At 44.0% G+C, this 17,293-nt stretch overlaps 1 protein-coding gene and 25 non-coding genes across 26 annotated transcripts in view; 25 read left to right on the top strand and 1 right to left on the bottom strand.

Moving 5' to 3' along the window:
* The window catches only part of plekhm3 (pleckstrin homology domain containing, family M, member 3), a 39,640-nt gene extending 38,874 nt beyond the window's left edge, over positions 1–766 (bottom strand). Inside the window, exon 1 of the mRNA XM_076747503.1 lies at positions 703–766. The gene's annotated coding sequence lies outside the window, so the exon portion shown is untranslated. The remainder of the gene's footprint in view (positions 1–702) is intronic.
* Positions 767–9,477: 8,711 nt separating this feature from the next.
* LOC143331108 (5S ribosomal RNA) lies at positions 9,478–9,596 on the top strand. Its single transcript, XR_013078076.1, has one exon. It is a non-coding gene; the product is annotated as a 5S ribosomal RNA (ribosomal RNA).
* Positions 9,597–9,802: 206 nt separating this feature from the next.
* LOC143331081 (5S ribosomal RNA) lies at positions 9,803–9,921 on the top strand. The gene has a single exon (XR_013078050.1). It is a non-coding gene; the product is annotated as a 5S ribosomal RNA (ribosomal RNA).
* Positions 9,922–10,127: 206 nt separating this feature from the next.
* LOC143331074 (5S ribosomal RNA) lies at positions 10,128–10,246 on the top strand. Its single transcript, XR_013078043.1, has one exon. It is a non-coding gene; the product is annotated as a 5S ribosomal RNA (ribosomal RNA).
* Positions 10,247–10,452: 206 nt separating this feature from the next.
* On the top strand, positions 10,453–10,571 carry LOC143331073 (5S ribosomal RNA). Its single transcript, XR_013078042.1, has one exon. It is a non-coding gene; the product is annotated as a 5S ribosomal RNA (ribosomal RNA).
* A 192-nt stretch (positions 10,572–10,763) lies between these two features.
* Positions 10,764–10,882, top strand: LOC143331072 (5S ribosomal RNA). The gene has a single exon (XR_013078041.1). It is a non-coding gene; the product is annotated as a 5S ribosomal RNA (ribosomal RNA).
* A 206-nt stretch (positions 10,883–11,088) lies between these two features.
* LOC143331070 (5S ribosomal RNA) lies at positions 11,089–11,207 on the top strand. The gene has a single exon (XR_013078040.1). It is a non-coding gene; the product is annotated as a 5S ribosomal RNA (ribosomal RNA).
* A 206-nt stretch (positions 11,208–11,413) lies between these two features.
* Positions 11,414–11,532, top strand: LOC143331069 (5S ribosomal RNA). Its single transcript, XR_013078039.1, has one exon. It is a non-coding gene; the product is annotated as a 5S ribosomal RNA (ribosomal RNA).
* A 192-nt stretch (positions 11,533–11,724) lies between these two features.
* LOC143331068 (5S ribosomal RNA) lies at positions 11,725–11,843 on the top strand. The gene has a single exon (XR_013078038.1). It is a non-coding gene; the product is annotated as a 5S ribosomal RNA (ribosomal RNA).
* Positions 11,844–12,049: 206 nt separating this feature from the next.
* LOC143331066 (5S ribosomal RNA) lies at positions 12,050–12,168 on the top strand. The gene has a single exon (XR_013078036.1). It is a non-coding gene; the product is annotated as a 5S ribosomal RNA (ribosomal RNA).
* Positions 12,169–12,374: 206 nt separating this feature from the next.
* On the top strand, positions 12,375–12,493 carry LOC143331065 (5S ribosomal RNA). The gene has a single exon (XR_013078035.1). It is a non-coding gene; the product is annotated as a 5S ribosomal RNA (ribosomal RNA).
* A 192-nt stretch (positions 12,494–12,685) lies between these two features.
* On the top strand, positions 12,686–12,804 carry LOC143331064 (5S ribosomal RNA). Its single transcript, XR_013078034.1, has one exon. It is a non-coding gene; the product is annotated as a 5S ribosomal RNA (ribosomal RNA).
* Positions 12,805–13,010: 206 nt separating this feature from the next.
* Positions 13,011–13,129, top strand: LOC143331063 (5S ribosomal RNA). The gene has a single exon (XR_013078033.1). It is a non-coding gene; the product is annotated as a 5S ribosomal RNA (ribosomal RNA).
* A 192-nt stretch (positions 13,130–13,321) lies between these two features.
* On the top strand, positions 13,322–13,440 carry LOC143331062 (5S ribosomal RNA). The gene has a single exon (XR_013078032.1). It is a non-coding gene; the product is annotated as a 5S ribosomal RNA (ribosomal RNA).
* A 192-nt stretch (positions 13,441–13,632) lies between these two features.
* LOC143331061 (5S ribosomal RNA) lies at positions 13,633–13,751 on the top strand. The gene has a single exon (XR_013078031.1). It is a non-coding gene; the product is annotated as a 5S ribosomal RNA (ribosomal RNA).
* A 206-nt stretch (positions 13,752–13,957) lies between these two features.
* Positions 13,958–14,076, top strand: LOC143331060 (5S ribosomal RNA). The gene has a single exon (XR_013078030.1). It is a non-coding gene; the product is annotated as a 5S ribosomal RNA (ribosomal RNA).
* Positions 14,077–14,268: 192 nt separating this feature from the next.
* LOC143331059 (5S ribosomal RNA) lies at positions 14,269–14,387 on the top strand. The gene has a single exon (XR_013078029.1). It is a non-coding gene; the product is annotated as a 5S ribosomal RNA (ribosomal RNA).
* Positions 14,388–14,593: 206 nt separating this feature from the next.
* On the top strand, positions 14,594–14,712 carry LOC143331058 (5S ribosomal RNA). Its single transcript, XR_013078028.1, has one exon. It is a non-coding gene; the product is annotated as a 5S ribosomal RNA (ribosomal RNA).
* A 206-nt stretch (positions 14,713–14,918) lies between these two features.
* Positions 14,919–15,037, top strand: LOC143331057 (5S ribosomal RNA). Its single transcript, XR_013078027.1, has one exon. It is a non-coding gene; the product is annotated as a 5S ribosomal RNA (ribosomal RNA).
* A 192-nt stretch (positions 15,038–15,229) lies between these two features.
* Positions 15,230–15,348, top strand: LOC143331054 (5S ribosomal RNA). The gene has a single exon (XR_013078025.1). It is a non-coding gene; the product is annotated as a 5S ribosomal RNA (ribosomal RNA).
* Positions 15,349–15,540: 192 nt separating this feature from the next.
* Positions 15,541–15,659, top strand: LOC143331053 (5S ribosomal RNA). Its single transcript, XR_013078024.1, has one exon. It is a non-coding gene; the product is annotated as a 5S ribosomal RNA (ribosomal RNA).
* Positions 15,660–15,851: 192 nt separating this feature from the next.
* LOC143331052 (5S ribosomal RNA) lies at positions 15,852–15,970 on the top strand. Its single transcript, XR_013078023.1, has one exon. It is a non-coding gene; the product is annotated as a 5S ribosomal RNA (ribosomal RNA).
* A 206-nt stretch (positions 15,971–16,176) lies between these two features.
* LOC143331051 (5S ribosomal RNA) lies at positions 16,177–16,295 on the top strand. The gene has a single exon (XR_013078022.1). It is a non-coding gene; the product is annotated as a 5S ribosomal RNA (ribosomal RNA).
* A 206-nt stretch (positions 16,296–16,501) lies between these two features.
* Positions 16,502–16,620, top strand: LOC143331050 (5S ribosomal RNA). The gene has a single exon (XR_013078021.1). It is a non-coding gene; the product is annotated as a 5S ribosomal RNA (ribosomal RNA).
* A 192-nt stretch (positions 16,621–16,812) lies between these two features.
* Positions 16,813–16,931, top strand: LOC143331049 (5S ribosomal RNA). Its single transcript, XR_013078020.1, has one exon. It is a non-coding gene; the product is annotated as a 5S ribosomal RNA (ribosomal RNA).
* Positions 16,932–17,137: 206 nt separating this feature from the next.
* LOC143331048 (5S ribosomal RNA) lies at positions 17,138–17,256 on the top strand. The gene has a single exon (XR_013078019.1). It is a non-coding gene; the product is annotated as a 5S ribosomal RNA (ribosomal RNA).
* Positions 17,257–17,293: the final 37 nt, after the last annotated feature.

Genomic DNA, 17,293 nt, shown 5'->3' with positions numbered 1-17,293 from the left:
TTCTGTTCGATTTGGCCCTAAACTTTTCAGCCTCTAATGTTAATCTGATCTCATTTAAATGGAAACTGTTTGAAGAACTTTTAAAATCGAAAGGGGAAGTGTCCATGAAGACTCTGAACGTATCATTGTTCCTCAGCTGTAACGCCAGATAGCTTATCTCATCTTTAATCGTTTAGGGCAATGTTACACAAATATATTATTTAAATTTAATACAGTTAGCAGCAACCAGAAATTATAAAAACAACCGAGTTCAAGGCTTAGTGTTGTTGTTTGTGTTTGCCTCTGTGCCTTTATCCATAAACACACAGTCAGCATCTTCTCAGCAGAAAACACTGACAAAGGTGAAGCCACGGTCAGCCTGTCGGGCAGCCACATTAACATGCTACGTGAGCTAGCTCGCTAATGCGTCCTGTTTATCACGACACACAAGCTGCATGCAGCTACACATGTTAAATCGATGAACTATTCTGACAGCTGACTGCATAAGGCCTGTTTTTATCCCCAGCTGATGTGAGCCGGGGCTAGTGAGTTAGCAGCTAACGCTAGCTTCTCTCCATCCTTCAGCAATGTCACTTTAATAGAAGATAAAAACTGTTCGCTCACTCAAGTCATAACCAGTATCCATCAGAGGATCTGTACTGGCATTCTCTTGTGGTGAAACTGGTGCCATTCACAAGCTGTAAAACATAAATCGAGACTCACCTTACTGTGTTTATCACTATGTCATTTTGACAGTCCGTCAGCGATAAAGCCCTCTGAATGCAACAGAGGCCACAGGAGAAAGGTTCCGCGTGACATACTGTATATTATACAGAATAAGCAGAATATATACAATGTTATTTGCAAACAACATATGGTACATCATACAAGTCCTTATGAGCCATCAATTTTCCAAAAAAAAATACTGCATATGAATACTTACAGTAAAATAAGCTGGATGAATTAAATAGTGAAATAATACAGGAAATGATTAAAAAAAACTTTTTTGTTTTGTTTTTTAGCTATCAAATGTAATTTCATCATTCTTATTATCACAGTGAGGCATACTGGAGTTTGGCTTTGTAAAAACCTTTTGACAAAATTTGATTTCAGTATCTTGTTAGCATTTTCCATTAAAGATTCATGACATGTTTGAAATATGCTAATTCCATTGCTATCTAATGACCCAAAGGCTGAACTGGGCAGGGATCAAAAAAAGTTTTGTCAGATCTTACGAGTTTTTTACAACATCTATTCTCTGTCTCTCACTAATGTGTTCTGTATTAAGGCTATTTTGTTTTTCACAGGCCATTATCTTCATTATCATGAAATTGGATAAAAAATCCCTAAAAGGCATAATCAGTATCACGGTTGACGGCAGGAGGTGGTGCATTTATTTAGTCTCACAAAGGAAGGTCGTGACACAAGTCTACACAGACGAATCTGGCCACGACGGGAAGGGGACCAGAGAGTGCAAGACGAAGTAGAGGCGGACAGTAGTTTCCATCTAATGGGCTGCTTGAAGCTGGCCCTGCTCCCTGTGTCAGCGTCAGTCCTGCAGAGAGAAACATGTTTCAGTGATCCTCCCAACTGTTCCAGGGCTGAGTGTGATATATGAGGTGATATTCATTAGGCCTTGTTTGGATACTATGCTTACATTGTGCATAAGTTATTCTTTGACAAACAAACAAATGCATTTCACTAAATGTGTATCACAAACTCACTGAAACAGCAAACATGGGGCCAGGTTGTGCTGAGTACTGAGGAGGAGCACAGCTTATTTTGGCACAGAGGCCCCCTAGTGGGTTAATCACTCTTGGTTTAATTAATCCAGGCTAACATACTGTTATCAGGCTGAAATGATCCTGTTAATTCTCATCCAGCAAAGCGGTTCCTTGGAGTGTAGATAAAGGACTGACTTGTTAATCCTAGACGAGATTATCTTGAACAACGGTGTGCTCTCATTTTAAAATAAGGCTGTTATTTTAAAATGACAGTTCATCAGCATTCACATGACTGGTTGAGTGCTGATCGTGTGATTGCAGTTACATGAGGTAGGTGTGTTCAGAATCCTCCCAGCATGCACTGTGGCAGTAGATTTGTTGACATAATTGTCATTTTCAGTGTGTTCCTGCATAGTTAGGGGTGTCATTTTGATCTACACTGAGCTCCACAATTTTTCCTCTGTTTCATCACTGTTACACATTAGATATCTCCAGTTAATGTGGTTAAATCATGACTGATGCTGGTGCATGACGGTGAGATTCTCCAGATAGAGACACAAGAGACTTTTCAGTGATAATCACGAGCCTGCTATGAGAATGAAACCTCAGTAAAATCTCTTAGAAAGCAGCTTTCATTTTTTATCAAAGTGAGTTCTATAATTAATCATTTGGTAAGTTTAATGTTCAAATTCCCATTTTGATATCAAGTTATATGTCACATGCTCCGCCTCCATCAGAATCTTCAAGTTGAGTTTCTTTTCTTTTTTATTGTACAAAATTTACAGTTGTTGAATATTTGATTCATGTATATGTAAGTATTCATTACAGCAAAATAAATGTTATAATTGCACCAACAAATTCTAATAATTTCTCAAGAACCTCCATGTTCTTTTCTAAAATCATGATTACATCAACAATCTTTCATTGCAGAAGAAAGTGAGCCGTTTGCGTCTGAAAATTACTTCATGTTTGGAGTCCAGCCTAAAATGTGTTTGTTATGATCCAGCTGTCGATACACTGCACTTATGCAGGTTTAAACTTCAGGACTTGTTACTCTGACAACAGGTCCAGATGAATTTTAAACCAGTTTCAGAGAACCAAATAATCCAGATTCATGTTTAATTGCCAGCATTATAATCTGGAAAACTCTGTTGTCCATGTATAAAGAACAGGGCTTTGGTGTTGGAAAATTAAATGTATAGGATGTCATCATCTATGACTACACAACATTTGTTATTAAAAATATTAATACTGGTCCTGCTCTGAAAAAAAAATCACATTTTCTGCCTGTTTTGTTTGGAAAAGGATACATTTGATTATTCCAGTGTCACCACAAATTACTCATTATCAGTAGCTCTGATCCAAGAAATATCATTATCAGCTTTCAAAAGCCCATTTGAGAAAAACCCAGTTGGGCCTCCTCCTCTTCTCATCCTTTCTCTGAATGCTCTTTGTCTGACTGTGTTTCAAAAGTTCTCCGCAGTGAAGGAGAGGAGGGCCAGGCGCCCTAATGGACTCCACTGTGTTACTCTCTCTGCAGCTTTGTTGCAGGATAATAGTCCTACATGTCTCAGGTATAAATTGGTAGATTTCAGAGATCTTCTGATATTCTTTTTTTTTTTTCTTTCAGACTGTGTTAATTCTGGAAACATGTTTAGTAAAAGCAAAGAAATGAAAATATCATATATTAATTGCCATGCATTCTATTCAACCCAAAATTTCTACATGGACAAATCATTTTCTGCTTTCAGTGAGCACAGAAAACATTTTTCTGTGTATTGGAGAAAATCTGATTACATCTTGGCCTTTTTCTTGTCATTTCCACTCAGCTTTAGTAATTTCACTAGTCGGAATTGTACATTTAGAAGAGGTAGGAACAGAAGTCCAGGTATTGCTTGTTAAGACTTAGAGACCACTGTCTTTGCAGCGTAGCTGAGCTTCAGAAATCCTTTCAGGCGGAGTGCAGGTGAGTGGGTATAGGGGATGATGCAACAAATAAGCATCAACTTTAGGAATAAGACCATCTCTGTCCATGAGGCTCCATCATTTTCCATCAAACAGCAATCTCACATCCCCTTCCCTTGACTCATGCACTCAGGTCTCTCTCTGTCCTGTCTTACCTATTTCCTTCTTTATTTTGATCAGACCATCTTCTACTGATGACTAAATTATGATTAGATTTAAGGATGTGCACTGCTTTCATCTGTCTAGTGCGCTGTTTAATATTGCCCCCCCCCAACCCCTCTCGAACCACCACCCCGACCCCCAAACACACACAACACAATGGCCATCTACCTCGACTCACTCACCCGCTATTGAAGAGCAGAGTGGCTGCTTGGTTCCCATGGAAACAATGCGTGCGTATGTGTGTGTTCAGTAAATGTTTCTCCCTCGCTGAGATGAAGTTGGACCTGCACATACAGGAAAAACACAGGTACTTTTTTTAATATGCAAATGATCTGCTCTCCTCTAATGCAGCATGTTTGTTGCTGCATTTTATCGCCTCCCTCAGTGCTCCTGAGATAGAAAGGTATAAAAAGAGGTTTGGCACAGCAGGGGTAATAACTGAAACACTTATCTAAGTCTTATGCTATATATGTATGAGTGCTGCTGTTGTTGCTGCATTACAGAAAAACTCACAATTTCTCCAAGTCTATCTTAAAACTACAGTCAGATGCTCATGTGAACATTCAAACATGTTTTGCTTGTTCTAATTATTCCTCCTGTTCATACTGACCATGAAAGGATCCCTTCAATGAAGTGATGAGAGACCAAATCTACAGGCCTGATTCTGCACAAAATTAGGTACCAAAGTTTTTCTGAAGCTGATATGAGGCTTCAGCAGTCAGACTTACACAAATCAGCTGGATATCTTGTAAAGTTAAAGACGTTTCTTATAAAACTCCCTCTTTGTGTTTCTCTGGACAGTGGTTCCCTGTTCAGCTGCAGTGGGGACGGTAACAAAAAGATGACATTTCACAATGCAAGAAAAGGCTGTTTCAGTGTTCATATGAGCACCTGACTATTATTTTAAGGCAGACGTGAAAAACTGAACATGTACTTTAAGGAAAAGCATTTCCCTGTGAGGCTGTAATAGTCATTGTGCATCTATTGAATGGATGAAATTTGGAAATGTTTCTATTCATACATACTCAGCTTTGTCCTGAGTGTGGTGCCAGAGCAAAAGCTGTTTCTGCATCCAAATCAAAGGGCTTATCTTCATGGTACCCATTCCCAGGAAATCACAGGCTCAGTTTATCAGGCTCAGCTCTTGTTGTCAAACCTGGATAAACTTTCCAAAAGTGATGACAAGTGAACATTCCAGTCTGAATGACTGAGCGCTCAATCTCAAAAATAAAAGTTCTCAAAGTAGAAAGCACCATGAGCCGTCGGCAGACTAGAAAAGCAATATGTAGATACAGTCCATTACCATTTACTAATCATAGATACAGTTTATTTGATTTTACACATTAGTACATAAATTGCTGTCTTCAGCTCCAACCAATGCTGACTCGAGTGACATCACTTGAGGACATTTACCAGACTTCCCACAGCCAAAGAGGCCTTGTACAATTTTTGTTCACATGCAGCAGTAACCTCCAAACCTATAAACAGACTTTGATGTGTAACCTGGGTGGAGGTCCCCTTTAAGAGCAGCCATTCTCTGGTCAAAACAAGGACATACCTGTAACTTCACACAGGTGGATGAAAAACGCATTTAAATAGAGTTGTAAACTCCCAGGTTGCCACAACTGGGAAGTGAAGGGACAAAGCATTTACGGGCCCGGGCTGCGCTCCTTATGGGACAAATGGACAAACCACCACGATAAAACAAAGACGGCTTTTAGACTGACAGACTGTTAAACCTGAAGTGAAGCTAAGCCTGAAAACTAAGCAGAGCGGATTAACTGTTTTCAGCTCGGACTTATTTAAACCTGTTTTAAGGAACCGAGTTTCCTGCAAAGTAATGCAGCCTGTGTGTCTTAACCGGTAAGCCTGCTTCATGAAAAGTCCCTCTTTTCTGTGTGCTTGGGTGTATCATCAGACGATCATAAGGGGATGAACAAGAAGAGATTCAGCATTAAGCTGCTGTCCTGTTTGATTTGATGTTTCAGTGTGAAGGTGAGCTTTTAGAAAATGTTCTGAAAACACACATGTGGGCAGGATGGTGTTTGACATGAAAACATCAGGTTCAGATTTATCTGGGTTGGTGTAGACACGTGTGTGTGTGTGTGTGTGTGTGTGTGTGTGTGTGTGTGTAATAGATGTCCATTGAAGAGCACAATACACAATAAATCTTTGTGTGTGTGTGTGTGTGTGTGTGTGTGTGTGTGTGTGTGTGTGTTCAGCCCTGGCACCACACGTCTCATTCACACCTAATGATCGCAGCCTCTCACTGGCAGCCATCTCTCCTCCCAGACCAAATCCAATTACCGTGGACAATAGAAACCAGCTCCAGGCTCAGGACTCCATCAGCTCCTCTGTGCTGCAGCTCCCTGCTCCAAGACTCCTGCCGGACCCCCTAATCATGTCGAGGGTCCACAAGGGCCACAAAGTACACCTGTACACCTACACCTACACACACACACAGAGAGAAACACAAATACAAACACATACCAAGCACAAATGCAAAAAAATAAACACACAACATATTCAAGCACAGTCAACACACAGATGCAAAGAAATGAAAAAAAAAGTATATACAACAGATGTAACTGATGAAACAAGGAAAAAAATGAAGTATAACAAAGTAACACGCATCAATATAAACAGCAAAAGAATACAGCTCATGTCAGGCAAATATAAATAAAAGCAAATAAGACAATCAGAAGCAGAAATGCAAACACAAATACACACAAACACATCAAAATAACGCTAATATTGCTTACTTCCAGTTTAACACAATACATTCTAGATTTGTCAAACAGTTTTCATTTCTAATCTGTTGAACATACGCGTTTCACAACCCTGCGCAGTCCGCTTGTCAATGGCTCCATCTACTGGCACAAAGATGAAACAGCAGCGGGTTAGACAGACAAGAAATAAACTGTAGTTATCATTTCATTGAATCAAACCCTTGATACTGCATGTGCCAGTGACCAGGGGTCTTTTTGAAAAAGCCTGCAGACAATTTGGATACCATGTGACCCATTGTCACTGTATTAAGTGTGAAAGTTAAATTAGGGCACAGTGAGACCGCTGCAACAAAGTGCCCTCCTTGTGAACTTTAACATTGAAAGTAACATTAAAGTTGGATGTTAATTTCTTGTATTACTATCCAGAAATGTCTTGAAGAAACTTAATATACATTTAAAGAGAAAACAGGCTACTGCAGGCATCATTAGTGATGTACAGAGGGGGACAGAATATCAGAAATTGAAGCAAAGCAGATAATTAATGACATCTCAGTCACATGGAACTGCGATGGAGTTCCTGTTTTTGAGAGTAATAAATATCAGATATGGCCAATTCAGAGTCAAATCATAGAGCTTTTGCCAAGAGTGAAATGTACAAACATGCTTTTGTGTATCTGTATGTGCTACACTGAATGGTGTATAGAAATATACAGATTAGCAGGTAAAAATATACTTTGGAGTATTTCATAACAGCATGAAATTAATATACTTTCATTCTACATGAGTTCATTTTAAGTGCACTGTTATGCAAATAGTGTTTTAACACAGTTACTGAAAATATACTAGAAAAGAATTTGACAGCAATTATCTTAAAGATGCACTATGAGAATTTAACTTTTTTTTAAATCTTACTAAAAATTGTATTTTACGATATTTATTAAAAGTTTGCTGCCAGTCTATTTGAAGAAGTATACAAATTGCATTTTGCAATTTGCACACGTGTATGCATGCATGTGCTTAAAAGAGCATCCTTTTTACTGTTATGTCAGTACTTGTGTGTGATATTTGTTTTGCACCATTCTTTGTACTGTTACTTTGTTGAGGTGCAGCTGCTGTGTCACACAAATTTGCCCTGTGGGATAAATAAAGTATCTGTCGAGGTATCTGTTAGCTTTAGCTTGATGTACCTCACAAACATACTGTGCATGTGTATAGAATGTAGCCAGAGTTCCATTCCATTTGCCTGTGTGTCATAGTTTTGTTGATGACATGAACTCTGTAGTACAGCTGTTTTTTTACGGTAATCTGTTATTTCAGCCGGTGACAGCTCTGAAGCTTTTGAAGAGTGCAGGGATTACTCACTCAGATCTGAAGCCTCAAAACATCATGATGGTGGATCATGTACGTCAGCCACTGAGGGTTAAAGTCATTGACTTTGGCTCAGCCTGTGACAATCCCAAGGAATGGATAGGATCCACTCTTCAGACCCTTTGGTACAGGTGAGTCCATATGGAAGAACAGGTAACTGACAGCACGTCTGTGTGTGTGGGACAGCTGTGTCAGAGAGGACTCAGGTTTCTGTCTGATGAAGACCAAGGGGCCGGTTGGTTGTCGGGGAGTCACACACACAGAAATCCCATGGTGAATCTGTGATCGTTGCATAGATGGCCTTGATTCCTGAGTCCAACGTCTTAACTCGAAGCAAAGTTTTTTGACTTATTGTAATGACTTTACTGGCAAAACAAGAAAGCTACATGTTACATGTTTATTACTTTCAAAAAGTGTACTTCCGAGTGAATGTCATTAAGTTCTACTTAAATGTATTAAAGATGACTATGCAATCCTGTTTCCAAAAAAGTTGGGACACTGTGAAAAATGTAAATAGAAACAGAATGTGATGATTTGTAAAAGACTGAAACCCCATATTTAACTGAAAATAGCACAAGGAGAGACAACTTAGACTTTTTTGAAACGCGTTTCTGGCATCGAATTCTAAATGAGTTGTATATTTTTCTTAATGTCAATAATTAATAATATTTCTAATAAAGGAGTAAACTAATAAGTATCGTCTGTGCGTCCAAAGCCTCCGTTCACTACATCTTGTTTCTGTTCCGTAGAGCTCCATTGTTGTCCATAACTGTTGAAAACACATCAGTGTTTTTTTTTTTTATATATTTTATTACATTTTTAAACAATTGTATATATTTTGTGTTTGTCTGTATGTTTAAATTGCTACTGCAACAGAATAATTTCCCAAATAAAGAAACAGTCTGAAGTCTAAAGTGAGTCACACTGCTTACCATAACAACAGGGACACAGTCAAAGCCAAAGTACTGCAACACATTAACAAGCTAAGGAATGATTTTAACATTTCCTTTACCTATTGGGGGAGTAGTAGTAGTAGTACTAATAACAGTAGTATTAGTATGTAAAACCATGTTAATGTTTTAAGTATTAGTATTAGTAGTAGTATTTGTTTGTAAACCCATGTTAATGCTATAACTGTCATATTGGGTGATGGGGACCTTTGCTGGTGACTTATAAGGCTAACAGTTTCCCCAGTATTAACTGATGCCAATCAACTTAAATAATATCACTGATCATGACACTGACGAACTTTAGCTTCACCTGAAGTGAAAGGCAAACAATTCATTCACAAGTTGCCTCGTTCGCCTGACAGTAAAGTTCACACACATCATTTTTATTTTGACGGTAAATTTTACTTGCAGTTCACCCTCTTCATCGATTTCAGTCACCCGTGGGCTCTAATTTGCAGCGCAAAACTGAATCATGGAAATGAAACCAAATCAAAAAATGAGCCTGATATTGATATAGATATATTTGAATGAAAAAAAGCTGTTGGCTCGAGGGCACATGTACAAAACACGTAAAAACGCTTGTGTGCATCAGTGCTTGCGGCTTACGGCCATACCAGCCTGACAACGGCCGATATCTTCTGATCTCGGAAGCTAAGCAGGGTCGGGCCTGGTTAGTACTTGGATGGGAGACCGCCTGGGAATACCAGGTGCTGTAAGCCTTTTCTTTAATCCATCAGCCCTGTGTGTGCGCAACGAAAAGTACATCCATTGATTGACTTGTCTTCTTTGGAAATCACATTTGTAGGAGTGTAGAATAAAAGCGCCCTCAACATTTCCAGACAAATGAAAGGAAACAGCCCTCACACCCCAGAGTCGACATACAGAGGGCACATGTATAAAAAGCGTGTGTGCATCAGGGCTTGTGGCTTACGGCCATACCAGCCTGACAACGCCCGATCTCGTCCGATCTCGGAAGCTAAGCAGGGTCGGGCCTGGTTAGTACTTGGATGGGAGACCGCCTGCGAATACCAGGTGCTGTAAGCCTTTTCTTTAATCCATCAGCCCTGTGTGTGCGCAACGAAAAGTACATCCATTGATTGACTTGTCTTCTTTGGAAATCACATTTGTAGGAGTGTAGAATAAAAGCGCCCTCAACATTTCCAGACAAATGAAAGGAAACAGCCCTCACACCCCAGAGTCGACATACAGAGGGCACATGTATAAAAAGCGTGTGTGCATCAGGGCTTGTGGCTTACGGCCATACCAGCCTGACAACGCCCGATCTCGTCCGATCTCGGAAGCTAAGCAGGGTCGGGCCTGGTTAGTACTTGGATGGGAGACCGCCTGGGAATACCAGGTGCTGTAAGCCTTTTCTTTAATCCATCAGCCCTGTGTGTGCGCAACGAAAAGTACATCCATTGATTGACTTGTCTTCTTTGGAAATCACATTTGTAGGAGTGTAGAATAAAAGCGCCCTCAACATTTCCAGACAAGTGAAAGGAAACAGCCCTCACACCCCAGAGTCGACATACAGAGGGCACATGTATAAAAAGCGTGTGTGCATCAGGGCTTGTGGCTTACGGCCATACCAGCCTGACAACGCCCGATCTCGTCCGATCTCGGAAGCTAAGCAGGGTCGGGCCTGGTTAGTACTTGGATGGGAGACCGCCTGGGAATACCAGGTGCTGTAAGCCTTTTCTTTAATCCATCAGCCCTGTGTGTGCGCAACGAAAAGTACATCCATTGATTGACTTGTCTTCTTTGGAAATCACATTTGTAGGAGTGTAGAATAAAAGCGCCCTCAACATTTCCAGACAGCCCTCACACCCCGGAGTGCACATACAGAGGGCACATGTATAAAAAGCGTGTGTGCATCAGGGCTTGTGGCTTACGGCCATACCAGCCTGACAACGCCCGATCTCGTCCGATCTCGGAAGCTAAGCAGGGTCGGGCCTGGTTAGTACTTGGATGGGAGACCGCCTGGGAATACCAGGTGCTGTAAGCCTTTTCTTTAATCCATCAGCCCTGTGTGTGCGCAACGAAAAGTACATCCATTGATTGTCTTGTCTTCTTTGGAAATCACATTTGTAGGAGTGTAGAATAAAAGCGGCCTCAACATTTCCAGACAAGTGAAAGGAAACAGCCCTCACACCCCGGAGTGCACATACAGAGGGCACATGTATAAAAAGCGTGTGTGCATCAGGGCTTGTGGCTTACGGCCATACCAGCCTGACAACGCCCGATCTCGTCCGATCTCGGAAGCTAAGCAGGGTCGGGCCTGGTTAGTACTTGGATGGGAGACCGCCTGGGAATACCAGGTGCTGTAAGCCTTTTCTTTAATCCATCAGCCCTGTGTGTGCGCAACGAAAAGTACATCCATTGATTGACTTGTCTTCTTTGGAAATCACATTTGTAGGAGTGTAGAATAAAAGTGCCCTCAACATTTCCAGACAAGTGAAAGGAAACAGCCCTCACACCCCGGAGTGCACATACAGAGGGCACATGTATAAAAAGCGTGTGTGCATCAGGGCTTGTGGCTTACGGCCATACCAGCCTGACAACGCCCGATCTCGTCCGATCTCGGAAGCTAAGCAGGGTCGGGCCTGGTTAGTACTTGGATGGGAGACCGCCTGGGAATACCAGGTGCTGTAAGCCTTTTCTTTAATCCATCAGCCCTGTGTGTGCGCAACGAAAAGTACATCCATTGATTGACTTGTCTTCTTTGGAAATCACATTTGTAGGAGTGTAGAATAAAAGCGCCCTCAACATTTCCAGACAGCCCTCACACCCCGGAGTGCACATACAGAGGGCACATGTATAAAAAGCGTGTGTGCATCAGGGCTTGTGGCTTACGGCCATACCAGCCTGACAACGCCCGATCTCGTCCGATCTCGGAAGCTAAGCAGGGTCGGGCCTGGTTAGTACTTGGATGGGAGACCGCCTGGGAATACCAGGTGCTGTAAGCCTTTTCTTTAATCCATCAGCCCTGTGTGTGCGCAACGAAAAGTACATCCATTGATTGTCTTGTCTTCTTTGGAAATCACATTTGTAGGAGTGTAGAATAAAAGCGGCCTCAACATTTCCAGACAAGTGAAAGGAAACAGCCCTCACACCCCGGAGTGCACATACAGAGGGCACATGTATAAAAAGCGTGTGTGCATCAGGGCTTGTGGCTTACGGCCATACCAGCCTGACAACGCCCGATCTCGTCCGATCTCGGAAGCTAAGCAGGGTCGGGCCTGGTTAGTACTTGGATGGGAGACCGCCTGGGAATACCAGGTGCTGTAAGCCTTTTCTTTAATCCATCAGCCCTGTGTGTGCGCAACGAAAAGTACATCCATTGATTGACTTGTCTTCTTTGGAAATCACATTTGTAGGAGTGTAGAATAAAAGCGGCCTCAACATTTCCAGACAAGTGAAAGGAAACAGCCCTCACACCCCGGAGTGCACATACAGAGGGCACATGTATAAAAAGCGTGTGTGCATCAGGGCTTGTGGCTTACGGCCATACCAGCCTGACAACGCCCGATCTCGTCCGATCTCGGAAGCTAAGCAGGGTCGGGCCTGGTTAGTACTTGGATGGGAGACCGCCTGGGAATACCAGGTGCTGTAAGCCTTTTCTTTAATCCATCAGCCCTGTGTGTGCGCAACGAAAAGTACATCCATTGATTGACTTGTCTTCTTTGGAAATCACATTTGTAGGAGTGTAGAATAAAAGCGCCCTCAACATTTCCAGACAGCCCTCACACCCCGGAGTGCACATACAGAGGGCACATGTATAAAAAGCGTGTGTGCATCAGGGCTTGTGGCTTACGGCCATACCAGCCTGACAACGCCCGATCTCGTCCGATCTCGGAAGCTAAGCAGGGTCGGGCCTGGTTAGTACTTGGATGGGAGACCGCCTGGGAATACCAGGTGCTGTAAGCCTTTTCTTTAATCCATCAGCCCTGTGTGTGCGCAACGAAAAGTACATCCATTGATTGACTTGTCTTCTTTGGAAATCACATTTGTAGGAGTGTAGAATAAAAGCGCCCTCAACATTTCCAGACAAGTGAAAGGAAACAGCCCTCACACCCCAGAGTCGACATACAGAGGGCACATGTATAAAAAGCGTGTGTGCATCAGGGCTTGTGGCTTACGGCCATACCAGCCTGACAACGCCCGATCTCGTCCGATCTCGGAAGCTAAGCAGGGTCGGGCCTGGTTAGTACTTGGATGGGAGACCGCCTGGGAATACCAGGTGCTGTAAGCCTTTTCTTTAATCCATCAGCCCTGTGTGTGCGCAACGAAAAGTACATCCATTGATTGACTTGTCTTCTTTGGAAATCACATTTGTAGGAGTGTAGAATAAAAGCGCCCTCAACATTTCCAGACAGCCCTCACACCCCGGAGTGCACATACAGAGGGCACATGTATAAAAAGCGTGTGTGCATCAGGGCTAGTGGCTTACGGCCATACCAGCCTGACAACGCCCGATCTCGTCCGATCTCGGAAGCTAAGCAGGGTCGGGCCTGGTTAGTACTTGGATGGGAGACCGCCTGGGAATACCAGGTGCTGTAAGCCTTTTCTTTAATCCATCAGCCCTGTGTGTGCGCAACGAAAAGTACATCCATTGATTGACTTGTCTTCTTTGGAAATCACATTTGTAGGAGTGTAGAATAAAAGCGCCCTCAACATTTCCAGACAGCCCTCACACCCCGGAGTGCACATACAGAGGGCACATGTATAAAAAGCGTGTGTGCATCAGGGCTTGTGGCTTACGGCCATACCAGCCTGACAACGCCCGATCTCGTCCGATCTCGGAAGCTAAGCAGGGTCGGGCCTGGTTAGTACTTGGATGGGAGACCGCCTGGGAATACCAGGTGCTGTAAGCCTTTTCTTTAATCCATCAGCCCTGTGTGTGCGCAACGAAAAGTACATCCATTGATTGACTTGTCTTCTTTGGAAATCACATTTGTAGGAGTGTAGAATAAAAGTGCCCTCAACATTTCCAGACAAGTGAAAGGAAACAGCCCTCACACCCCGGAGTGCACATACAGAGGGCACATGTATAAAAAGCGTGTGTGCATCTGGGCTTGTGGCTTACGGCCATACCAGCCTGACAACGCCCGATCTCGTCCGATCTCGGAAGCTAAGCAGGGTCGGGCCTGGTTAGTACTTGGATGGGAGACCGCCTGGGAATACCAGGTGCTGTAAGCCTTTTCTTTAATCCATCAGCCCTGTGTGTGCGCAACGAAAAGTACATCCATTGATTGACTTGTCTTCTTTGGAAATCACATTTGTAGGAGTGTAGAATAAAAGCGCCCTCAACATTTCCAGACAGCCCTCACACCCCCGAGTGCACATACAGAGGGCACATGTATAAAAAGCGTGTGTGCATCAGGGCTTGCGGCTTACGGCCATACCAGCCTGACAACGCCCGATCTCGTCCGATCTCGGAAGCTAAGCAGGGTCGGGCCTGGTTAGTACTTGGATGGGAGACCGCCTGGGAATACCAGGTGCTGTAAGCCTTTTCTTTAATCCATCAGCCCTGTGTGTGCGCAACGAAAAGTACATCCATTGATTGACTTGTCTTCTTTGGAAATCACATTTGTAGGAGTGTAGAATAAAAGCGCCCTCAACATTTCCAGACAAGTGAAAGGAAACAGCCCTCACACCCCAGAGTCGACATACAGAGGGCACATGTATAAAAAGCGTGTGTGCATCAGGGCTTGTGGCTTACGGCCATACCAGCCTGACAACGCCCGATCTCGTCCGATCTCGGAAGCTAAGCAGGGTCGGGCCTGGTTAGTACTTGGATGGGAGACCGCCTGGGAATACCAGGTGCTGTAAGCCTTTTCTTTAATCCATCAGCCCTGTGTGTGCGCAACGAAAAGTACATCCATTGATTGACTTGTCTTCTTTGGAAATCACATTTGTAGGAGTGTAGAATAAAAGCGCCCTCAACATTTCCAGACAAGTGAAAGGAAACAGCCCTCACACCCCAGAGTCGACATACAGAGGGCACATGTATAAAAAGCGTGTGTGCATCAGGGCTTGTGGCTTACGGCCATACCAGCCTGACAACGCCCGATCTCGTCCGATCTCGGAAGCTAAGCAGGGTCGGGCCTGGTTAGTACTTGGATGGGAGACCGCCTGGGAATACCAGGTGCTGTAAGCCTTTTCTTTAATCCATCAGCCCTGTGTGTGCGCAACGAAAAGTACATCCATTGATTGACTTGTCTTCTTTGGAAATCACATTTGTAGGAGTGTAGAATAAAAGCGCCCTCAACATTTCCAGACAGCCCTCACACCCCGGAGTGCACATACAGAGGGCACATGTATAAAAAGCGTGTGTGCATCAGGGCTAGTGGCTTACGGCCATACCAGCCTGACAACGCCCGATCTCGTCCGATCTCGGAAGCTAAGCAGGGTCGGGCCTGGTTAGTACTTGGATGGGAGACCGCCTGGGAATACCAGGTGCTGTAAGCCTTTTCTTTAATCCATCAGCCCTGTGTGTGCGCAACGAAAAGTACATCCATTGATTGACTTGTCTTCTTTGGAAATCACATTTGTAGGAGTGTAGAATAAAAGCGCCCTCAACATTTCCAGACAGCCCTCACACCCCGGAGTGCACATACAGAGGGCACATGTATAAAAAGCGTGTGTGCATCAGGGCTTGTGGCTTACGGCCATACCAGCCTGACAACGCCCGATCTCGTCCGATCTCGGAAGCTAAGCAGGGTCGGGCCTGGTTAGTACTTGGATGGGAGACCGCCTGGGAATACCAGGTGCTGTAAGCCTTTTCTTTAATCCATCAGCCCTGTGTGTGCGCAACGAAAAGTACATCCATTGATTGACTTGTCTTCTTTGGAAATCACATTTGTAGGAGTGTAGAATAAAAGCGCCCTCAACATTTCCAGACAGCCCTCACACCCCGGAGTGCACATACAGAGGGCACATGTATAAAAAGCGTGTGTGCATCAGGGCTTGTGGCTTACGGCCATACCAGCCTGACAACGCCCGATCTCGTCCGATCTCGGAAGCTAAGCAGGGTCGGGCCTGGTTAGTACTTGGATGGGAGACCGCCTGGGAATACCAGGTGCTGTAAGCCTTTTCTTTAATCCATCAGCCCTGTGTGTGCGCAACGAAAAGTACATCCATTGATTGACTTGTCTTCTTTGGAAATCACATTTGTAGGAGTGTAGAATAAAAGCGCCCTCAACATTTCCAGACAAGTGAAAGGAAACAGCCCTCACACCCCAGAGTCGACATACAGAGGGCACATGTATAAAAAGCGTGTGTGCATCAGGGCTTGTGGCTTACGGCCATACCAGCCTGACAACGCCCGATCTCGTCCGATCTCGGAAGCTAAGCAGGGTCGGGCCTGGTTAGTACTTGGATGGGAGACCGCCTGGGAATACCAGGTGCTGTAAGCCTTTTCTTTAATCCATCAGCCCTGTGTGTGCGCAACGAAAAGTACATCCATTGATTGACTTGTCTTCTTTGGAAATCACATTTGTAGGAGTGTAGAATAAAAGCGCCCTCAACATTTCCAGACAAGTGAAAGGAAACAGCCCTCACACCCCAGAGTCGACATACAGAGGGCACATGTATAAAAAGCGTGTGTGCATCAGGGCTTGTGGCTTACGGCCATACCAGCCTGACAACGCCCGATCTCGTCCGATCTCGGAAGCTAAGCAGGGTCGGGCCTGGTTAGTACTTGGATGGGAGACCGCCTGGGAATACCAGGTGCTGTAAGCCTTTTCTTTAATCCATCAGCCCTGTGTGTGCGCAACGAAAAGTACATCCATTGATTGACTTGTCTTCTTTGGAAATCACATTTGTAGGAGTGTAGAATAAAAGCGCCCTCAACATTTCCAGACAGCCCTCACACCCCGGAGTGCACATACAGAGGGCACATGTATAAAAAGCGTGTGTGCATCAGGGCTTGTGGCTTACGGCCATACCAGCCTGACAACGCCCGATCTCGTCCGATCTCGGAAGCTAAGCAGGGTCGGGCCTGGTTAGTACTTGGATGGGAGACCGCCTGGGAATACCAGGTGCTGTAAGCCTTTTCTTTAATCCATCAGCCCTGTGTGTGCGCAACGAAAAGTACATCCATTGATTGTCTTGTCTTCTTTGGAAATCACATTTGTAGGAGTGTAGAATAAAAGCGGCCTCAACATTTCCAGACAAGTGAAAGGAAACAGCCCTCACACCCCGGAGTGCACATACAGAGGGCACATGTATAAAAAGCGTGTGTGCATCAGGGCTTGTGGCTTACGGCCATACCAGCCTGACAACGCCCGATCTCGTCCGATCTCGGAAGCTAAGCAGGGTCGGGCCTGGTTAGTACTTGGATGGGAGACCGCCTGGGAATACCAGGTGCTGTAAGCCTTTTCTTTAATCCATCAGCCCTGTGTGTGCGCAACGA

Source organism: Chaetodon auriga, chromosome 13 (genome assembly GCF_051107435.1).
Source record: "Chaetodon auriga isolate fChaAug3 chromosome 13, fChaAug3.hap1, whole genome shotgun sequence".
In the NCBI taxonomy this organism is placed as follows: Eukaryota; Metazoa; Chordata; class Actinopteri; order Chaetodontiformes; family Chaetodontidae; genus Chaetodon; species Chaetodon auriga.
The sequence above is the reverse complement of the archived record's forward strand: the minus strand, read 5'-3'. Positions and strand labels throughout refer to the sequence as shown.